This window comes from Triturus cristatus, chromosome 9 (assembly GCF_964204655.1).
Source record: "Triturus cristatus chromosome 9, aTriCri1.1, whole genome shotgun sequence".
In the NCBI taxonomy this organism is placed as follows: Eukaryota; Metazoa; Chordata; class Amphibia; order Caudata; family Salamandridae; genus Triturus; species Triturus cristatus.
Window position 1 is genome coordinate 630246036 of NC_140592.1, and position 14199 is coordinate 630260234.

A 14199-nucleotide genomic window follows, 5' to 3' on the forward strand; every position below is an offset into this window, starting at 1 on the left:
CTGACTTCAAATCTCTTCTATTCCAAAGTCACTTTGAGAACTAATACCTTCTTTCTCAGACCCCTCAAGAAAGTTTGTTAGTCATTGAACATTTTTTATATTTTCTTGTACATTCCTCACCCTTGCTTGCCGTGTTTGATATTGTGTTCTTGCCTTCTATGTTTTTCCCTACCTCTTCTTGCTTGCTGTGTTTGATATTGTGTCCTGCTATTTTTGTAACGTTCTATTTTGGAACATTTCTCTCATGTAACGTAACTGGTTCTATTGTACAGCGCTCTGACACCTTAGGGTAAAATCCGCGCTTTATAAAAATGCATTAAATAAATCATAAATAAATAGAAGGTTCAATCCCCATGTGACTGTACTAATGGAGGCAGAGCGGTACGAAGTAGGGACTAACGAGCCTGTTTACAAATCAGATGCCAACATTTACGAAGGACACTGACTCAAGCCAATGGCAAATATGGCCAGAGAGTGGGCGGAGCTTCATTACATACTCCACTACAAAAAGTCAGTGCCCGGTGCAGCTACTGTAATACCACGAGCAGCGTGGGCACCGGGCACGGACGTGTCAAAGTCTGTAGCAGAGCAGAAGGGTGAGAAAGGGTGTAAAGGACTGAGTAAAACGGGTGCTCGCCCCTACTGCCACAGGAAGGAGAAAGTTCCACTACATGTCCCAACGTGGAAAGTACTGTTAATTAAAAAAAAATGTCCTTGCTGACAGTTTCACGTGACAAGGAGCTACTCGGTTTTGTTTGTCCTATATTTTGCTGAGAAAAAAATCAATTCCCCTAAAGCAAGACAAAGGGTTGGTCAAAGTGGGGGTTCTTGCCTTGATATAAAAAAAATTAGAAAGTTCTCACTCCAATGGGATAAAGCGTTTGTGGTGAAAATCTAGATTTCGAGCCAGAAATGATAATATGTATTAAGGGGAGTTGTTATGTGAAGAACTGCATATTATATTCAACTTTTAGATAAAAGTTAATGCTTGCCGCTCTTGGTAAGATAAAAATGTGTCCCATTTTCAAATACATAAATATCTTAATAACTTATTTAACCTCTAACACAAAACTTACATTTCAAATCTCAAATGTTTGGAAAGTTACAAAAAATAACACATTTTAACAGCTGTCAGCTTTTATAACAGTTATTCCTAGCTTTCTTGAATTGGTCTTTAAGATTTTATGAATGTCATTTGGCAATCACATTTTAAAAAGATAGAGCCATCTTGTGCGAAGCAGATTTCCCAGAAACGAGTTCTTGTCTAGGGGACATCTGTTCAACTAATTAAGGAAAAGGCCCACATATCCTTTGAATTTCTGGCCCTACGAAAGAAAATATTGTTCTTGCGACACCTACTGTGTTATCAAAAGAGAAACTACAATTCCCAGAATGCATAGAGCTCTTCTGTAAAAATACCAGGTGTCAGGTGTGGGAGAAGGTGCATGAGATGCAGAGAGACCGAGATATCCAGGGCCCACTCCTGCAGGCCCCCTATCTGCCTGGAATCTCTTCAAACACCTCACCACTCTCCTTGGTTTCTCACTCGGGACTCTCCCCTGAGTGAGCCCCGGGTGTTTAAGTCATGTTAATATATTATCCCCAGCCAGGTGAGGATCCTGGTTAAATGACTGGGCGGAGGCGGGGCTGCTTGCGCCCACCTGTCATCTCCTGAGGCCCAGCCCCTGTTTCCATCTTCAATGACGAGTTTCTGTGGAGGAGAGAGTTGGTGTTGCGGACCTTCACGGGGTTGATGTGCCTCGAATAGGCTGGCTAGCTTGTGACAGAAGGTTGGTTGCAATTATTACGTTTTAAACGTTTTGATTTATCTTGTAGGCTTGAAATCCGAATAGCTGATTGGTGAAAGAACGGTTTCGATTTCCTCCTTCCTAAAATAGTTTAACTGTCGTCGGCAAATGTATTTTTTTTTTCTTTTTAACATTTTGCTTTTCTTCAAAGTTTAGTATTTTAGTTTCATGCACGTACACTTCAAAGCTTCTAGCTATGGGATTTAAGGTTTAAAGTTTCCTGTGGGATGCGTAATACAGTATATGCCTAGCAATGTTGCACATGATGCATTCTGGGAAACGTAGTCTTTTATGACGGCTACCATTTGCGCATTGAACGAGATGGTGTATTAGAGCGTGTCGTATTGGAGCATTTAAATAGCAGGGACACCTACTCTGTGTGGTGAGGTGATAGGCAGATACATAGTATAGGGCAGTAGTCTTCCAACTTCTTAATGCCGTGCCCCTCACACACAGCTGTTTTAAAAAAACAATGGACAATGTTTAACCCCTTCGCTGCTAGGCCTTTTCCCCTCCTGTGCTAAGCCTTTTTTGGGCTATTTGAGGTAGTGCGCGCTTAGGCCCCTGTAACTTTTTGACCACATTAGGTATCCACGCCAAATTTGCGTCCTTTTCTTCCAACATCTTGGGGATTCTAAAGGTACCCAGGGTTTGTGGATTCTCCTAGAGGGTTCCCAGAAATTAGTCAAAATACAGCAATTTTTTTTTTTTTTTGTGAAAAATGAGAAAAACAGGCTGCAAATGAAAGCTTCTAGGTTTTTCTCTGCAAATGGTATCAAAAAAGGGTTTGTGGGGCTGAAATCACCATTTCTCCAGCTTTTAGGGAATGACAGAATTTTGTTAGAAAACCAACATTTTTTACACAGTTTTGGCATTTTTCTGGGACATACCCTATTTTTGCTATTTTTTGTGCTTTCAACCTCCTTCCAGTTAACGGTAGAAATGGGTACAAAAACAATAATGGATCCTGGAAAGCTATACGTTTTTGAAAAGTAGACAAAATTCTGAATTCAGCAAGGGGTCATTTGTGTAGATCCATCAAGGTTTCTTTATAGAAATTTACAGGCAAATATAGGAAAAATTAAAAATTTGTTGAAAAAAGCAGCCTTTTGAGTCAACGTTTTCACCTGTAACTTCTTCGAATTATGACATCTCTTTGAAAGCAATGTACCGTTACATCCGGTAGACCTTCCTGGTTGTGGGGACATATAGGACTTGTAGGTTCACCAAGAGCCCAACGAACCCAGAGTAGAAAACTGAGCAGCATTTTGTAATGTTTTTTTTTTTTGGTCCGGGTATATAGCAATTATTGTGGGAAAATGTATACATGGAAAAATCGGTATGAAAGTCACCTATGTATTTCTGAAATGGGAACAAATTACAGAGTTTTGAAACAGTGCATATTTGCACATTTTCGAAATTGGGAATACTCATATTTGCATGACAATTATTGGTCATTTTTCAAAATGACTTTTTTTTTACACAATGTCTTTCATTTGGAAGGGAGAAATGCATCAAAAATCAATAGGTAATAACAGTTGCTTTACAAATTTGAACTACCCTAAGTCTCCCGATAAAAATGGTACCTCACTTGTGTGGGTAGGCATAGTGCCCACGACAGGAAGTGGCTCAAAACCTAAGGTGAACACACCACATTTTCACACTGAAAATTTACACTTTTTTTGCGAAGAGTCTAGCTGTAGTTTTTGAACCCTAGCCCTGCCGGCACCTAGGGAAACCTAGCAAACCTATACATTTTTGAAAACTAGACACCCAGGGGAATCCAGGATGGGGTGACTTGACTGCCTCCCACCATGGTCTGTTACCCAGAATCCCTTGCAAACGTAAAAAATTGACAAAAAAAACACATTTTCCCCACATTTCTGTGATGGAAAGTTCTGGAATCTGCGTGGATCCACAAATTTCCACCCACCCCGCGTTCCCCAAAGTCCTACGAGAAAAATGGTACCTCACTTGTGCGGGTCGGCATAGTGCCCGCGACAGGAAACGGTGCAAAACGCAACGTGGTTTTGCAGTGAAAAATGACCCTTTTTTTGGCAAAGTGACTAGCTGTAGATTTTGAACCCTAGCCCTGCCGGCACCTAGGAAAACCTAGCAAACCTATACATTTTTGAAAACTAGCCACCCAGGGGAATCCAGGATGGGGTGGCTTGACTGCCTCCCACCATGGTCTGTTACCCAGAATCCCTTGCAAACGTAAAAAATTGACAAAAAAAACACATTTTCCCCACATTTCTGTGATGGAAAGTTCTGGAATCTGCGTGGATCCACAAATTTCCACCCACCCCGCGTTCCCCAAAGTCCTACGAGAAAAATGGTACCTCACTTGTGCGGGTCGGCCTAGTGCCCGCGACAGGAAACGGCGCAAAACGCAACGTGGTTTTGAAGTGAAAAATGACCCTTTTTTTGGCAAAGTGACTAGCTGTAGATTTTGAACCCTAGCCCTGCCGGCACCTAGGTAAACCTAGCAAACCTATACATTTTTGAAAACTAGACACCCAGGGGAATCCAGGATGGGGTGACTTGACTGCCTCCCACCATGGTCTGTTACCCAGAATCCCTTGCAAACGTAAAAAATTGACAAAAAAAACACATTTTCCCCACATTTCTGTGATGGAAAGTTCTGGAAACTGCGTGGATCCACAAATTTCCACCCACCCCGCGTTCCCCAAAGTCCTACGAGAAAAATGGTACCTCACTTGTGCGGGTCGGCATAGTGCCCGCGACAGGAAACGGCGCAAAACGCAACGTGGTTTTGCAGTGAAAAATGACCCTTTTTTTGGCAAAGTGACTAGCTGTAGATTTTGAACCCTAGCCCTGCCGGCACCTAGGGAAACCTAGCAAACCTATACATTTTTGAAAACTAGACACCCAGGGGAATCCAGGATGGGGTGACCTGACTGCCTCCCACCATGGTCTGTTACCCAGAATCCCTTGCAAACGTAAAAGATTGACAAAAAAAACACATTTTCCCCACATTTCTGTGATGGAAAGTTCTGGAATCTGCGTGGATCCACAAATTTCCACCCACCCCGCGTTCCCCAAAGTCCTACGAGAAAAATGGTACCTCACTTGTGCGGGTCGGCCTAGTGCCCGCGACAGGAAACGGCGCAAAACGCAACGTGGTTTTGCAGCGAAAAATGACCCTTTTTTTGGCAAAGTGACTAGCTGTAGATTTTGAACCCTAGCCCTGCCGGCACCTAGGGAAACCTAGCAAACCTATACATTTTTGAAAACTAGACACCCAGGGGAATCCAGGATGGGGTGACTTGACTGCCTCCCACCATGGTCTGTTACCCAGAATCCCTTGCAAACGTAAAAAATTGACAAAAAAAACACATTTTCCCCACATTTCTGTGATGGAAAGTTCTGGAATCTGCGTGGATCCACAAATTTCCACCCACCCCGCGTTCCCCAAAGTCCTACGAGAAAAATGGTACCTCACTTGTGCGGGTCGGCCTAGTGCCCGCGACAGGAAACGGTGCAAAACGCAACGTGGTTTTGCAGCGAAAAATGACCCTTTTTTTGGCAAAGTGACTAGCTGTAGATTTTGAACCCTAGCCCTGCCGGCACCTAGGGAAACCTAGCAAACCTATACATTTTTGAAAACTAGACACCCAGGGGAATCCAGGATGGGGTGACTTGACTGCCTCCCACCATGGTCTGTTACCCAGAATCCCTTGCAAACGTAAAAAATTGACAAAAAAAACACATTTTCCCCACATTTCTGTGGTGGAAAGTTCTGGAATCTGCGTGGATCCACAAATTTCCACCCACCCCGCGTTCCCCAAAGTCCTACGAGAAAAATGGTACCTCACTTGTGCGGGTCGGCCTAGTGCCCGCGACAGGAAACGGCGCAAAACGCAACGTGGTTTTGCAGTGAAAAATGACCCTTTTTTTGGCAAAGTGACTAGCTGTAGATTTTGTACCCTAGCCCTGCCGGCACCTAGGGAAACCTAGCAAACCTATACATTTTTCAAAACTAGACACCCAGGGGAATCCAGGATGGGGTGACTTGACTGCCTCCCACCATGGTCTGTTACCCAGAATCCCTTGCAAACGTAAACAAATGACAAAAAAAACACATTTTCCCCACATTTCTGTGATGGAAAGTTCTGGAATCTGCGTGGATCCACAAATTTCCACCCACCCCGCGTTCCCCAAAGTCCTACGAGAAAAATGGTACCTCACTTGTGCGGGTCGGCCTAGTGCCCGCGACAGGAAACGGCGCAAAACGCAACGTGGTTTTGCAGTGAAAAATGACCCTTTTTTTGGCAAAGTGACTAGCTGTAGATTTTGTACCCTAGCCCTGCCGGCACCTAGGGAAACCTAGCAAACCTATACATTTTTGAAAACTAGACACCCAGGGGAATCCAGGATGGGGTGACTTGACTGCCTCCCACCATGGTCTGTTACCCAGAATCCCTTGCAAACGTAAAAGATTGACAAAAAAAACACATTTTCCCCACATTTCTGTGATGGAAAGTTCTGGAATCTGCGTGGATCCACAAATTTCCACCCACCCCGCGTTCCCCAAAGTCCTACGAGAAAAATGGTACCTCACTTGTGCGGGTCGGCCTAGTGCCCGCGACAGGAAACGGCGCAAAACGCAACGTAGTTTTGCAGCGAAAAATGACCCTTTTTTTGGCAAAGTGACTAGCTGTAGATTTTGAACCCTAGCCCTGCCGGCACCTAGGTAAACCTAGCAAACCTATACATTTTTGAAAACTAGACACCCAGGGGAATCCAGGATGGGGTGACTTGACTGCCTCCCACCATGGTCTGTTACCCAGAATCCCTTGCAAACGTAAAAAATTGACAAAAAAAACACATTTTCCCCACATTTCTGTTGTGGAAAGTTCTGGAATCTGCGTGGAACCACAAATTTCCACCCACCCCGCGTTCCCCAAAGTCCTACGAGAAAAATGGTACCTCACTTGTGCGGGTCGGCCTAGTGCCCGCGACAGGAAACGGCGCAAAACGCAACGTGGTTTTGCAGTGAAAAATGACCCTTTTTTTGGCAAAGTGACTAGCTGTAGATTTTTAACCCTAGCCCTGCCGGCACCTAGGGAAACCTAGCAAACCTATACATTTTTGAAAACTAGACACCCAGGGGAATCCAGGATGGGGTGACTTGACTGCCTCCCACCATGGTCTGTTACCCAGAATCCCTTGCAAACGTAAAAAATTGACAAAAGAAACACATTTTCCCCACATTTCTGTGATGGAAAGTTCTGGAATCTGCGTGGATCCACAAATTTCCACCCACCCCGCGTTCCCCAAAGTCCTACGAGAAAAATGGTACCTCACTTGTGCGGGTCGGCCTAGTGCCCGCGACAGGAAACGGCGCAAAACGCAACGTGGTTTTGCAGCGAAAAATGACCCTTTTTTTGGCAAAGTGACTAGCTGTAGATTTTGAACCCTAGCCCTGCCGGCACCTAGGGAAACCTAGCAAACCCACGCATTTCTGAAAACTAGACACCCGGCGGCTTCCAGGGAGGTATGGCTTGCGTGGATCCCCCAACGTTTCCTTACCCAGAATCCCCTGCAAACCTCATTTTTTGCTCAAAAAATCACTTTTTTCACACATTTTGGGGTGGGAAAGTAGTGGCATCACCGGGCTCACACAAATTTACCACCACCCAGCGTTCCCCCAGGTCTCCCGGTAAAAATGGTGCCTCACTTGTGTGGGAGGCCCAAGTACCCGCGGCAGGCAAGGGACCAAAACGTAGTGAGGCGACATCAAAATGGCCTATCGCCAAACCACCTGGTTTTGCAAGGGGGGTCACTTTGGTTTTTGGCCCGGTGCGCGGCGGCCATCTAGGGAAACCTACCAAACCCAGGCATTTTTGAAAACTAGACACCCGGCGGCTTCCAGGGAGGTATGGCTTGCGTGGATCCCCCAACGTTTCCTTACCCAGAATCCCCTGCAAACCTCATTTTTTGCTCAAAAAATCACTTTTTTCACACATTTTGGGGTGGGAAAGTAGTGGCATCACCGGGCTCACACAAATTTACCACCACCCAGCGTTCCCCCAGGTCTCCCGGTAAAAATGGTGCCTCACTTGTGTGGGAGGCCCAAGTACCCGCGGCAGGCAAGGACAACAAACGTAGTGAGGCGACATCAAAATGGCCTATCGCCAAACCACCTGGTTTTGCAAGGGGGGTCACTTTGGTTTTTGGCCCGGTGCGCGGCGGCCATCTAGGGAAACCTACCAAACCCAGGCATTTTTGAAAACTAGACACCCGGCGGCTTCCAGGGAGGTATGGCTTGCGTGGATCCCCCAACGTTTCCTTACCCAGAATCCCCTGCAAACCTCATTTTTTGCTCAAACAATCACTTTTTTCACACATTTTGGGGTGGGAAAGTAGTGGCATCACCGGGCTCACACAAATTTACCACCACCCAGCGTTCCCCCAGGTCTCCCGGTAAAAATGGTGCCTCACTTGTGTGGGAGGCCCAAGTACCCGCGGCAGGCAAGGACAGCACCGGGCCAAAAACCAAAGTGACCCCCCTTGCAAAACCAGGTGGTTTGGCGATAGGCCATTTTGATGTCGCCTCACTACATTTGTTGTCCTTGCCTGCCGCGGGTACTTGGGCCTCCCACACAAGTGAGGCACCATTTTTACCGGGAGACCTGGGGGAACGCTGGGTGGTGGTAAATTTGTGTGAGCCCGGTGATGCCACTACTTTCCCACCCCAAAATGTGTGAAAAAAGTGATTTTTTGAGCAAAAAATTAGGTTTGCAGGGGATTCTGGGTAAGGAAACGTTGGGGGATCCACGCAAGCCATACCTCCCTGGAAGCCGCCGGGTGTCTAGTTTTCAAAAATGCCTGGGTTTGGTAGGTTTCCCTAGATGGCCGCCGCGCACCGGGCCAAAAACCAAAGTGACCCCCCTTGCAAAACCAGGTGGTTTGGCGATAGGCCATTTTGATGTCGCCTCACTACGTTTGTTGTCCTTGCCTGCCGCGGGTACTTGGGCCTCCCACACAAGTGAGGCACCATTTTTACCGGGAGACCTGGGGGAACGCTGGGTGGTGGTAAATTTGTGTGAGCCCGGTGATGCCACTACTTTCCCACCCCAAAATGTGTGAAAAAAGTGATTTTTTGAGCAAAAAATGAGGTTTGCAGGGGATTCTGGGTAAGGAAGCTTTGGGGGATCCACGCAAGCCATACCTCCCTGGAAGCCGCCGGGTGTCTAGTTTTCAAAAATGCCTGGGTTTGGTAGGTTTCCCTAGATGGCCGCCGCGCACCGGGCCAAAAACCAAAGTGACCCCCCTTGCAAAACCAGGTGGTTTGGCGATAGGCCATTTTGATGTCGCCTCACTACGTTTGTTGTCCTTGCCTGCCGCGGGTACTTGGGCCTTCCACACAAGTGAGGCACCATTTTTACCGGGAGACCTGGGGGAACGCTGGGTGGTGGTAAATTTGTGTGAGCCCGGTGATGCCACTACTTTCCCACCCCAAAATGTGTGAAAAAAGTGATTTTTTGAGCAAAAACTGAGGTTTGCAGGGGATTCTGGGTAAGGAAACGTTGGGGGATCCACGCAAGCCATACCTCCCTGGAAGCCGCCGGGTGTCTAGTTTTCAGAAATGCGTGGGTTTGCTAGGTTTCCCTAGATGGCCGCCGCGCACCGGGCCAAAAACCAAAGTGACCCCCCTTGCAAAACCAGGTGGTTTGGCGATAGGCCATTTTGATGTCGCCTCACTACGTTTTGGGCCCTTGCCTGCCGCGGGTACTTGGGCCTCCCGCACAAGTGAGGCACCATTTTTACCGGGAGACCTGGGGGAACGCTGGGTGGTGGTAAATTTGTGTGAGCCCGGTGATGCCACTACTTTCCCACCCCAAAATGTGTGAAAAAAGTGATTTTTTGAGCAAAAAATGAGGTTTGCAGGGGATTCTGGGTAAGGAAACGTTGGGGGATCCACGTAAGCCATACCTCCCTGGAAGCCGCCGGGTGTCTAGTTTTCAGAAATGCCTGGGTTTGGTAGGTTTCCCTAGATGGCCGCCGCGCACCGGGCCAAAAACCAAAGTGACCCCCCTTGCAAAACCAGGTGGTTTGGCGATAGGCCATTTTGATGTCGCCTCACTACGTTTGTTGTCCTTGCCTGCCGCGGGTACTTGGGCCTCCCACACAAGTGAGGCACCATTTTTACCGGGAGACCTGGGGGAACGCTGGGTGGTGGTAAATTTGTGTGAGCCCGGTGATGCCACTACTTTCCCACCCCAAAATGTGTGAAAAAAGTGATTTTTTGAGCAAAAAATGAGGTTTGCAGGGGATTCTGGGTAAGGAAACGTTGGGGGATCCACGCAAGCCATACCTCCCTGGAAGCCGCCGGGTGTCTAGTTTTCAGAAATGCGTGGGTTTGCTAGGTTTCCCTAGATGGCCGCCGCGCACCGGGCCAAAAACCAAAGTGACCCCCCTTGCAAAACCAGGTGGTTTGGCGATAGGCCATTTTGATGTCGCCTCACTACGTTTGTTGTCCTTGCCTGCCGCGGGTACTTGGGCCTCCCACACAAGTGAGGCACCATTTTTACCGGGAGACCTGGGGGAACGCTGGGTGGTGGTAAATTTGTGTGAGCCCGGTGATGCCACTACTTTCCCACCCCAAAATGTGTGAAAAAAGTGATTTTTTGAGCAAAAAATGAGGTTTGCAGGGGATTCTGGGTAAGGAAACGTTGGGGGATCCACGCAAGCCATACCTCCCTGGAAGCCGCCGGGTGTCTAGTTTTCAGAAATGCGTGGGTTTGCTAGGTTTCCCTAGATGGCCGCCGCGCACCGGGCCAAAAACCAAAGTGACCCCCCTTGCAAAACCAGGTGGTTTGGCGATAGGCCATTTTGATGTCGCCTCACTACGTTTTGGGCCCTTGGCTGCCGCGGGTACTTGGGCCTCCCACACAAGTGAGGCATCATTTTTACCGTGAGACCTGGGGGTACGCTGGGTGGTGGTAAATTTGTGTGAGCCCGGTGATGCCACTACTTTCCCACCCCAAAATGTGTGAAAAAAGTGATTTTTTGAGCAAAAAATGAGGTTTGCAGGGGATTCTGGGTAAGGAAACGTTGGGGGATCCACGCAAGCCATACCTCCCTGGAAGCCGCCGGGTGTCTAGTTTTCAGAAATGCGTGGGTTTGCTAGGTTTCCCTAGATGGCCGCCGCGCACCGGGCCAAAAACCAAAGTGACCCCCCTTGCAAAACCAGGTGGTTTGGCGATAGGCCATTTTGATGTCGCCTCACTACGTTTTGGGCCCTTGGCTGCCGCGGGTACTTGGGCCTCCCACACAAGTGAGGCATCATTTTTACCGGGAGACCTGGGGGAACGCTGGGTGGTGGTAAATTTGTGTGAGCCCGGTGATGCCACTACTTTCCCACCCCAAAATGTGTGAAAAAAGTGATTTTTTGAGCAAAAACTGAGGTTTGCAGGGGATTCTGGGTAAGGAAACGTTGGGGGATCCACGCAAGCCATACCTCCCTGGAAGCCGCCGGGTGTCTAGTTTTCAGAAATGCGTGGGTTTGCTAGGTTTCCCTAGATGGCCGCCGCGCACCAGGCCAAAAACCAAAGTGACCCCCCTTGCAAAACCAGGTGGTTTGGCGATAGGCCATCTTGATGTCGCCTCACTACGTTTGTTGTCCTTGCCTGCCGCGGGTACTTGGGCCTCCCACACAAGTGAGGCACCATTTTTACCGGGAGACCTGGGGGAACGCTGGGTGGTGGTAAATTTGTGTGAGCCCGGTGATGCCACTACTTTCCCACCCCAAAATGTGTGAAAAAAGTGATTTTTTGAGCAAAAAATGAGGTTTGCAGGGGATTCTGGGTAAGGAAACGTTGGGGGATCCACGCAAGCCATACCTCCCTGGAAGCCGCCGGGTGTCTAGTTTTCAGAAATGCGTGGGTTTGCTAGGTTTCCCTAGATGGCCGCCGCGCACCGGGCCAAAAACCAAAGTGACCCCCCTTGCAAAACCAGGTGGTTTGGCGATAGGCCATTTTGATGTCGCCTCACTACGTTTGTTGTCCTTGCCTGCCGCGGGTACTTGGGCCTCCCACACAAGTGAGGCACCATTTTTACCGGGAGACCTGGGGGAACGCTGGGTGGTGGTAAATTTGTGTGAGCCCGGTGATGCCACTACTTTCCCACCCCAAAATGTGTGAAAAAAGTGATTTTTTGAGCAAAAAATGAGGTTTGCAGGGGATTCTGGGTAAGGAAACGTTGGGGGATCCACGCAAGCCATACCTCCCTGGAAGCCGCCGGGTGTCTAGTTTTCAGAAATGCGTGGGTTTGCTAGGTTTCCCTAGATGGCCGCCGCGCACCGGGCCAAAAACCAAAGTGACCCCCCTTGCAAAACCAGGTGGTTTGGCGATAGGCCATTTTGATGTCGCCTCACTACGTTTTGGGCCCTTGGCTGCCGCGGGTACTTGGGCCTCCCACACAAGTGAGGCATCATTTTTACCGTGAGACCTGGGGGTACGCTGGGTGGTGGTAAATTTGTGTGAGCCCGGTGATGCCACTACTTTCCCACCCCAAAATGTGTGAAAAAAGTGATTTTTTGAGCAAAAAATGAGGTTTGCAGGGGATTCTGGGTAAGGAAACGTTGGGGGATCCACGCAAGCCATACCTCCCTGGAAGCCGCCGGGTGTCTAGTTTTCAGAAATGCGTGGGTTTGCTAGGTTTCCCTAGATGGCCGCCGCGCACCGGGCCAAAAACCAAAGTGACCCCCCTTGCAAAACCAGGTGGTTTGGCGATAGGCCATTTTGATGTCGCCTCACTACGTTTTGGGCCCTTGGCTGCCGCGGGTACTTGGGCCTCCCACACAAGTGAGGCATCATTTTTACCGGGAGACCTGGGGGAACGCTGGGTGGTGGTAAATTTGTGTGAGCCCGGTGATGCCACTACTTTCCCACCCCAAAATGTGTGAAAAAAGTGATTTTTTGAGCAAAAACTGAGGTTTGCAGGGGATTCTGGGTAAGGAAACGTTGGGGGATCCACGCAAGCCATACCTCCCTGGAAGCCGCCGGGTGTCTAGTTTTCAGAAATGCATGGGTTTGCTAGGTTTCCCTAGATGGCCGCCGCGCACCAGGCCAAAAACCAAAGTGACCCCCCTTGCAAAACCAGGTGGTTTGGCGATAGGCCATCTTGATGTCGCCTCACTACGTTTGTTGTCCTTGCCTGCCGCGGGTACTTGGGCCTCCCACACAAGTGAGGCACCATTTTTACCGGGAGACCTGGGGGAACGCTGGGTGGTGGTAAATTTGTGTGAGCCCGGTGATGCCACTACTTTCCCACCCCAAAATGTGTGAAAAAAGTGATTTTTTGGGCAAAAATTTAGGTTTGCAGGGGATTCTGTGTAAGGAAACGTTGGGGGATCCACGCAAGCCATACCTCCCTGGAAGCCGCCGGGTGTCTAGTTTTCAGAAATGCGTGGGTTTGAAAGGTTTCCCTAGATGGCCGCCGAGCCCTGGGCAAAAAACCAAAGTAACCCCCCTTGCAAAACCAGATTAACTATTGTTACTACAGCGTGAGAATTTAGGAATAATACTGCAAAGAAAATGTGGCCAACAGTTTGAGGTTTACAGGACAATGGGGATAAAAAATATTTTTCAAATCACTAGAGAGACATCACCATGAACTCCCAAGGGTTTTCGACAATATCTACAGTTGGTGGGTTATTCTTACATGGAAAGTGTACCTTGGCAGAGAAACTAAAGACAAAGATTCCTGCACAACCATCTATTCCTCAAACACACACACATACTGGTTGGATTTGGCACGAGGGCGAGTCATGGTTCAGTGTATTAAATTTTATTAACAAGAGATTTCACAAAAATGAAATGCACTGTCAATAATTAAATTCACAAAAAACCAAACCAATGACTCGCAGCTCGTGAGCTGTAAAGCCACGTCAAGGCACCAACCACTTTACAGGCCATTCACACACCTTTCATACGTGATACAAACAAGACCATTCGCACCACCAGGTACAAAAGCAACACAGTACAAAAATCACCAAAAAGGGACAAGGTACACCCTGCTTCAGAAAGACAAATATTACTGCACAGCCATCTAACCCGCAAGCACACACACATACTGGTTGGATTTGGCACGAGGGTGAGTGATGGTTCAGTAGATAAAATTGTATTAGCAAGTGATTTCACAAAACATGAAATGCACTGGTAATAATTGAAAGGGCGAGAAACTGAACCATTGACTCACAGCTCGTGAGCTGTAAAGCCACGACAAGGCACCAACCTCTTTACAGGCCATTCATACACCTTTCAAACGTGTGAGACATACAAAACCATTCACACCGCCAGCCGCGGGCCCATCACATAACAAAACTCACACCAGCACACAGCGCCATTCAAGGGCCCAT

At 48.1% G+C, this 14199-nt stretch overlaps 1 pseudogene across 1 annotated transcript in view; it reads left to right on the plus strand.

The window, feature by feature from the left end:
- The first annotated feature begins 1467 nt into the window (after window positions 1–1467).
- LOC146798404 (putative G protein-coupled receptor 132 pseudogene) overlaps window positions 1468–14199 on the plus strand; it is a 143522-nt pseudogene continuing 130790 nt past the window's right edge. Inside the window, exon 1 of the transcript XR_014969156.1 lies at window positions 1468–1790. The product of XR_014969156.1 is annotated as a putative G protein-coupled receptor 132 pseudogene (transcript). The remainder of the gene's footprint in view (window positions 1791–14199) is intronic.